Source organism: Apis dorsata, unplaced genomic scaffold, assembly GCF_000469605.1.
Source record: "Apis dorsata unplaced genomic scaffold, Apis dorsata 1.3 scaffold_135, whole genome shotgun sequence".
NCBI lineage: Eukaryota > Metazoa > Arthropoda > Insecta > Hymenoptera > Apidae > Apis > Apis dorsata.
In genome coordinates, this window is record NW_006263427.1 from 165021 (window position 1) to 173793 (window position 8773).

An 8773-nucleotide genomic window follows, 5' to 3' on the forward strand; every position below is an offset into this window, starting at 1 on the left:
ATGATTTACGTATGAAAAAAAATTATAAATTTTTTATATTTTTATATTATAATTTTTCTTTATTTTGTAATATTTTTTTACATCAAGAAAAAAAGAAATAAATAATAATATCGAGTCTTATTTCTTAATAATAATAAATATAATCTGTTTCTTTAATATAAATATATATTTTAAAACTTATTCCATTAATTAATTCTATCGATATTAGAAATTTAAAAATATTTAAGTAGTATATACAGCATTTACATAAAATATAGTACATTCTAAATATTTATTGTATATTTTATGTAAAATATGACAAATTTATAAGCATAAACTATGAAATGTATTGCTTTTCACAATATGTATATCGAAATTCATAATATATTGCTTACAATGTAGGCCAGAAAGATTTAAGTAGTTTCAATATTGCACGGTCTGCTCAAATAAATTGTTTCAATTTGGTGGATTATCACGAAATTTTTCTTATCCGATATATAGTATGATTAAAGACTTGGATTACGAATAATGAATAATATCATCTTACATTTAATCGAAGAGTGTACCGAGCATCAAGAGTCTTCTCTCGATATTTACTTCGAACGAAATAATTCGTTGAAGCGAACTGTACATACGTACATCTTACGAGAAAGATGAAATTGTATGGTAGTACATTGGGATTGGTCGTGGCGCCACCCCACTCCGTGAAGGCTTTCAGTCGAGCTCGAACCTTCATCGGGTGTGGAGTGTGTGTTGCATTGTCGTGTGTTAGTGTTCAGATTATTCACTGAAAATTAAGGTAAGAGAATTTTTTTACGTAATACATAATTAAATACATAATAATAGAAATATATCGTTTCAATCGTTTAACAATTACAATTATAACATAAAGCCGGTAAATCATTACACAAAAACTATTTTTGTCCTCGTTATTAGTCAATGTTGCATGGAAACAATATCGTGTACGACGGAGTTTCAATGATTTGTTTACTTATGCTCAAAATATATACGAAGTTTAAGTTAACCATCGGCATTCTAATGAAAGCAACAACAAGAGACAGCGCCTCTCCCACGAGATAAGAGAGACAGAGAGAATGGTGGCGCTCAGAGCTGTCTTCGTGTGTACTCTCGGGATCGATACACAGTACACACTTGGCGCGACGTTCGTGTAAGGTTACGGTTTGTACGGGATCGCATGCGGGTGTGTATGCTTCTTTCCATGCTTGTCTCTTGTGACGTCGTTGTGTTACGTGTCTGCGTGCATGCTCTCTATAAGCGAGGGTGGATTTTCGGTGTAGCTACAGAAAAATTCAAAGAAATTGAGAAGAACGCGTCAGACTATGCGGGTACCTCATGCAACGCACCCTCTCTCAAGGCGAGCGCGCCGGCAACCGTTGCTGAAAAGAAACGTGTGAGAATGACAAGTAAGTGCAGTAAAGATATTCAAAAGGGGAGATTTACTGTCTGGTATACCGCGAATTATAATAATGAGACTTGTCACATTATTTTGCTTCTATGAATATATTATATAAAAAATATTGCTTATTTATTGCTTTTATTAAATGTAATAGAATTAGATTTTAATTTAAATTAGACGTAATTTTTTATATCAAATTATAAAAATCTGTTAATATATTATTATACTATTATTTTTCATTGTTTTCATTTTATATTATTTTATATTATAAAAAGCAAAATTTAATTATCTCTATAGGAAAAAATTCATTTTTTCATATTTGATATAATAATGTGACAAAAATACAGTGATATTATTTTCATATTATATTTCTAATATTCATGAAATTAACAGCAATATGTTCTTTCTTCTTTTTTTTTTTTTTTATTATATTAGTGTTAGATTAGATAGACAAAGGTTAGATGTTAGAGGTTAGAAACATGTAGCTAACTGTTAATCACTTTATCCGTTATTTTCATATTGACAATTTGATCTTATGAATACTTTTGAAAATTGGTAGAGTTAGTCAATAAAATAAAATAGTTATAATATACTCGATCGATTTGTGGGAATCGAAAAACCGCAACGCGTGCGATAATCTATCATTAGAATAAGTTTCACTCTCCGAATAACTTTTTACGTAATGAGAAATTGTAATATCTTAACCTATTTATTGGTTCGACATACAATCATATTTTAGTGAATCAAGAAATATATCACACTATGATATATTTCTTGATATAATACTTTCATGTATTATTTCTCACTCTTTTTTTTAATATTTAATTGAACATAAGTATTCCTTACGTGCATTTTTTACAAACAATTTTATTAAATGTTTGCTATAATAGAAATTTTATTGTAAAAAATTGATTGAATGTTTTATTCAATAGATTTCTTTTGAACATATATGTTACATGTTTATACGTATAGAAAATTTTCTTAAGACAATACATTCGAAAATAATCTAATCTAAGAAATTATATTTATTGTTATATTTATTGTTTATGTCATCTATTTCTATTATTTATAACGCTTTAGATTTTCTTTAATGAGTCTATGAGTTATACATATATAAATAATATTCTGATCGCAAATTTTTTCTTTATTTCAAAGAATCGGATGTTTAATAAGAGAAGTAAAATATATGAAATAAAAATACAGATAAAAAAAACAAATCTAAACATTCGATCGAAGTAGTCGATATTATCTATTTGTTTCATTGAATAAAGAACGAAACACGAAATATCTAGTATTTCGATCATAACTTTCTTATGAAATTTTATATTTCCTTATATATTATTCGACAAAATAATTTACAAATAAAAATTTGAAAAAAAAAAGAGAGCAAGTATACTTGATTTTGTTCTGTATATTGCAGTAATATATTCGATATTTCGAATTCGTTTTTTTGAATTTTTAATTTTACAATGATTTAAAAATCAATTTTAACTTATAGAAAATTTACACATATATTCGTGTATTCATTCATACACAATATTAAATTGTGTGTTTGTTTTTTACTTGATGTAAAACATCTCTCTATCGAGATGTTCTAAATCAATAACAACCAACTGCAAGTGGTGTCAATTTCAATGAAACTAGAACGCGACGGTATTATTTTAATAAATGGTACGAAAAATTAGTTATATGAAAAATTCAAACTTATCGAATTATGTTTTGAAGAAAACCTGTATTTTCAAAATATAATTCTTTTGCATATATCACGAATACATTTACCACAAGTGGACGTGTGTTAGTAATGTCAATTCGTTAAATCACGACAAAGATAATTAACCGATCAAGTAACAAATAAAATAGTTTTTGTTATCTATCGCTTAAATTACAGATAACCAGTTAAATACACCCATGACCGATTCATTTTGATCGTTTAACAGTTCGAGATAATTATCTGCCATTTGATAGCTTATTTAGTTCCAACGATAATTAATGCTTTAAATTTTCGTAGCTAATGATATAATAGATTTATTCTTTACACTTTAATAAGTATCTTGTTAATATAATGTCAAATATAAATCAATGCGTTATCTTATGAATATTTATACTCTGTATATCATATTTAATTCGATAATAATATTTGTTAATTTATAAATTTAACAACATTAACGCTAGGGAATAATAATACGCAATGTTCGCTATTTTTTAATAGCGAATTGATATAATTTTCATTTATTATAGAATCATTTTAAATGAATGCTAACCAAAAAGGTTATGATGGACGAGAAAAGAAAAACAATTAGTTTAAACTTGGACGCATCACTAACTCGGAATAATTGGGCCAATCGATAGTTACTACCCTTAGTTCACCCTTCACTTCTAATGAACTCAAATCACGTGCAAAATCGTCATCGTGTACACTCAACTCGTACTTACATATTATTACACTTGGTTTATAATCTATATTCATCTATATTTAAAATTTACTATCTCTTATCATTATACCATTACGGAATATAACATCATTTTGTACATTTTTAAAATTCAATCAAAAATTACATGAATATGGATTATAATTTTTAGTTTACTTATACAAATATAAAATAAAAATTAGAATAAATATATTACTCGAGTAGAATAATACAAAATAACAAAATAATAATAAACAAATAATTGTCAAAATATGTCAGAGATTTTAAACATATAGTTACATTTAACATACGTATAACGATTGAGGGTCAAATCCTTGACCCTCGCACACCGTACACTTTCTCTAGTAACTTAATATAACACCCATCTTCGTAACGCAACTTCTTCTTCCGGTAACTATCATAGGTCACCGGATACAATCGAACGTGGCAATCATAATTATTACCATTCGATTAATTACAACACGCATACTTAATTACAACTCGAAATCATAAACGTCCAATTAACACTTGCCAAAAGGATCTCGAAAAGAATAAATAATTCCACGCGTTAAACCGCGTTATAATGAAATTCCCGATTGACGATGCTCGTCAAAGGGTCGTCGACTGTCGTGCTCTCGACGAGCAAAGACCCTTCGAAAAAGTGGAGATATTTTCGCGTGACACGCGACCACGTTCCTCGCAGAGCACGCGCGTTTCGTGGTTGAATCGAACGGAAGCATTATTGAATCGGCAATACGGCCGAGTGGCTCATTGGAATGCAGTGATGCATCGCTATATATACGTGAAGCTGGCGGGTGCCAGTGGTCGGTCTATGGCGCATCTTCAGACTTAAACAAACGATCGGTATGCAAGGTGAGAGGCCTATCTATTCAAGCCTCGACGGAATGCAAAAAAAGCCGACGTTTCCAGACAAAGGGGGATATCGGGCTCTGACCGAGTGGAAGTCTTCCTGATGCCCGTTATTCGTATGTCTCCTTGCTTCTTCACCCTTGAAAACGCGGCTGGAAATCCGAGATCCTATCCGAGCAAACTCGTTCCTCCTCCAAACTGGACGTGTCACGCATGTGCTTTTTCTGACCCCTAAAGGCCACCTGTCCATCGTCGCGCATCGCCTGTTTCAAGCTTCCATGCAGCTTATGGGGCAATGTAAAGCAATGGGCGGTCGTTTACCAAACGACAGTAGCACGCTTTCATTGCGATTGCGCTTTCGTTTAGACGCCCAGCTTACGATACTGGCGACAACCAGCCGTATTATTGCCGCGAATCAATTATTTTTGTACTTTGTCTTCGTAAAAAAATCGTATCTTCTTAAACGGATATGGATACTTTTTTCTATTTTGTTGATAAAATATTATTTCTCAAGTTTTGCAAGTTTGATATTCGGGAGGAAATTTTGAAAAATGTTTTATGATGTTTTCGATCTATTCGAGATTGATAACACACCGTGTGGCAATGTGATATTTATTCAAAAGAGCGAACTTATGTTATCAATCAGTTAAAAAACTAATGAAAAAGAAAATAACAGAGGAAAAATATTATAATTGCTATTATTTTCAAGATGGAATAAAAAATATGTTAAGAATTTCGGTAATGAAAACAATATAAAAGAAATTCCGATTTCTGAAAGTACGTAGAGAAAGAGTTTAAAATTCATTGTTTTCACAATTCAAGGAAGAAAAGAAAGAGATTTTTTTCTTTAATTTACATCAATTGTCAAGATTCCATATTTAAAGTACAAGGGCCATTTAACGAGGGGGTGTTCGAGATTGACAAAACGCGTTATTGAACCGAGAGGAGTACTCAATTATTTGGCTTGTTATGCCTCGAATCTGAACTAATTGAAAAGAATCGAGGCATTTGGGCAATTGATCGAATATGGTCATATAATTGTTGAGAATGATTAGACTTGAATACTCGAGAATAAGTTATTCCTTCTTTTCAAATGCTTGAAAATACTTTTTAAATTCTTGCTTTGTGATTCACAATTATCGGACGTATTCAGATATTTTTTTCAATGATTTTAAAAAGGAAATTTTTTATCATCGTAGAAAAAATTGAAATTACTTATAATCAAACAAAATGACGATGATAATTACGAGAAAAAATTTAAAAAGAGATAAATTCAAATGATATACAAATGATATGTTTATAAGATACAATTACCATATGGAATATAATCATATAGATACACATATACATCATTATATCACATATAATGATTACATCTATACACCATTGTATTTATTATCTCATTTATTGAATGATTTGATCCAAACATATATCTTAAATTTCATATCATTTCAATAACACTTTCATACGAAAATCACGAAAATTCGATCTGACAAGATAAACCTTTCCATAAAAGTTGTGTAAAACTGGAGTAAAAATATTTTTACTCTACCACTCTATGTTTAATAAATTTATAAAATGATCGGAATGGAATAATATCGAAAGGAATTAATTCGGAATCAAAAATCACTTTCGTTCACTGAAGTGAACGAAACGGAGACTGGTCGAGGAACCAGCTTGCCAGATAAACTTCTTTCGAAGCTTTCTCTTTGGCTTATCGGGCAACTACGAGGCAACAACTGTAGCAGAACGAAATTACGTAAACGTTTTCAAATTTAGAACTGGATAGCGACTAATCCCGAAGGAATAAAGAGTTTCTACCGCTGTTAATCCAGCATGGAGGGAAAACGCCGAGGGCGAAACACGGCGTGCTGCGACAAAAGAAAACTCCTTCTATATTGCTCTCGTAGAAAAGGAAATATATAGTGCTATATGAACAGGGCGATGACAAAAAAAAAATGTGCTTTATATAGCTGCTCCGTGGATTTTTGCTCGAAATATCTGCTTGAATGAAATTTAATTATGAATTATACTCGTCGAGTTATCGGCCTCGATAACTTTCTTCCTTTTGTGTTATCCGTTCTCTTGAATTCCGTTGAAATTATATATTCATCCGTGGTATTCATATCGTAAGGCCTTATCCTTTGTATAATACAATTATCTACTTGTACGAGCTTGTATATGCAATCATCTTGAACAATTTAAAAGAACGGGCAGTCTTTAGAAATTTTTATTAGACGATGGATTCTTCGAGATTAATATTCGAGAAATTCGTCGTGATTTATATTTTTGTTGATAAATCTATTATCTAATAATACTTTATCAGATAATAAACATTAAAAAATGATTCAAAAATGTTAAAATCGTTTTAGTGAATAACTTAATTGATCTCAAAATGATATCGATAACCAAATCCGCTTGCATGATTGCATTAATATTATCGAAATTTTATATGCCAATTCGTTTTGAGATATTAAAACGTACATTCTACACATTTTTTTTCACAAAATACATATCATTTCTATACAAACAAATTTTTAGAATTGTTGTCACATAGAAACACATTCACGCTTAACGACAGATGACAGATTTCGCAATATATTAATAATAAATCACAATTTTATCGTCTATCAATGTTGGAACAAAGTACGGACTGGACGAACGAGACTAATGACAATTTTACAACTTCGAAACAACGTGAAAAGTAAAACGTTAAACAATTTTACAATCATTAAGGTTAAAAGAAGAAAGGGGAAGGAGGAAGTTCTGAGCCGGTTTCCGCCGCAAATTATCTTTGAATTAACATGGCGAAACGTGGTTGTGCGCGATAGTGACGTCCCTTTTCAGAGGTTGAATTTTCCAAGCAAACGCTTCGGGCCTCATTGCCATCAAGTCATGAGACGAAGCGAGGCGAGAAACAGGCCATGGCAAGGGGACTTTTTAGCGGTAGAATTGCAAAGCAAACTATGGAGAAGCGCCCCGGGTACGTTGCATCACTCTGCCTCTTCCTAGTCTCCCGCGTGCCTTGAATAAAAAGAAAAATTATCCCCTGTGAAAGGGGGCACAAATAAATTATATCTCGGACACGGCAATTGTACACCGCCTTCGACACGTTACCGTAATTATTCAAGAAACTTGAGCTTAAATGATGCCGTTTATCAACGCCCTTGTATTCTTGAGGAGTATTCAGAGGATCTTGGATGTGAAAATGCGGATTACAGCTACTTCAGACGATCCGATTTTTTGATACGATTATATTTATTAATAAGCAAGTTTCATATCCTCATTGGTAACTCTTGTTTATTTTTTTTAGTGTTAATTTTTCCAAATTTTCGCCTTTGTATGAATCTGATTCTTATATAATACTGATGATGGCCATGTACATATTAAAATTACACAAAACAATTGATTCAAACAAATGACTTGCAACTGGTTGTAAATGTGATAGCGAATCGGTTAATCTTTATATTTGAGAACTGGTTTGTGAATCTTGTCTGTCTTCGATTCGATAAATATAGCATCTTCCAAATTTTCTTTTCTTTTTTTTTACTTTTACAGATAATTATAATCAATTGCAAGAAAAATTAATCTTAATCGATGACATCCAAATTTGGAGAAAATTTAACAAAAGCCTCTCAAAAAAAAAAGTGTCTGATCGATCTTTATATCAAAATTTCCTCACTTGGATTAATTTTTTTTTTTTTTTTTTTTTAAGGAAACGGAAGATTATTCGTGCATCCGTAATAAAGATGGCGAAAAAATTGCTGGGCTATTTTCTGGGAGGGGAAACGAGGTAGTCCGTGCATCGGTGAGTGCATTTTAAAAGTTGCACGGGATCGGTGAACTGGGTAGCGCGAAAAGGGTGGCTAAAGGGAAACTTTTATAATTAAAAACGGGGCAGAAAAAGTAGCGCAAACAGCGTTATAGTCCCGGGCCCAGAATGCGGGTAGTGTGGGATCCGCGTGCATCTAGCAACAAACGTCCGGCGCCGAGCGTAATGGACGCTGAGGAAAGTAATTACCATAAAACGCGAGTAATATTAAAGTTAAAATGTTGGATTTCTTCTTCTTCTTTTTTTTTTTTTTTTTTTTTTTTTTTT

At 31.4% G+C, this 8773-nt stretch overlaps 1 protein-coding gene across 5 annotated transcripts in view; it reads left to right on the forward strand.

The window, feature by feature from the left end:
- The first annotated feature begins 636 nt into the window (after positions 1 to 636).
- The window catches only part of LOC102672837 (protein tweety), a 43709-nt gene continuing 35572 nt past the window's right edge, over positions 637 to 8773 (forward strand). For 4 of the 5 annotated variants that reach the window (XM_031509256.1, XM_031509260.1, XM_031509259.1 and 1 more), the window contains exon 1: positions 637 to 778. The gene's annotated coding sequence lies outside the window, so the exon portion shown is untranslated. Of the gene's footprint in view, positions 779 to 861; positions 1404 to 8773 lie in introns of those variants that run through there. The other variant, XM_031509257.1, reaches the window with a different exon arrangement.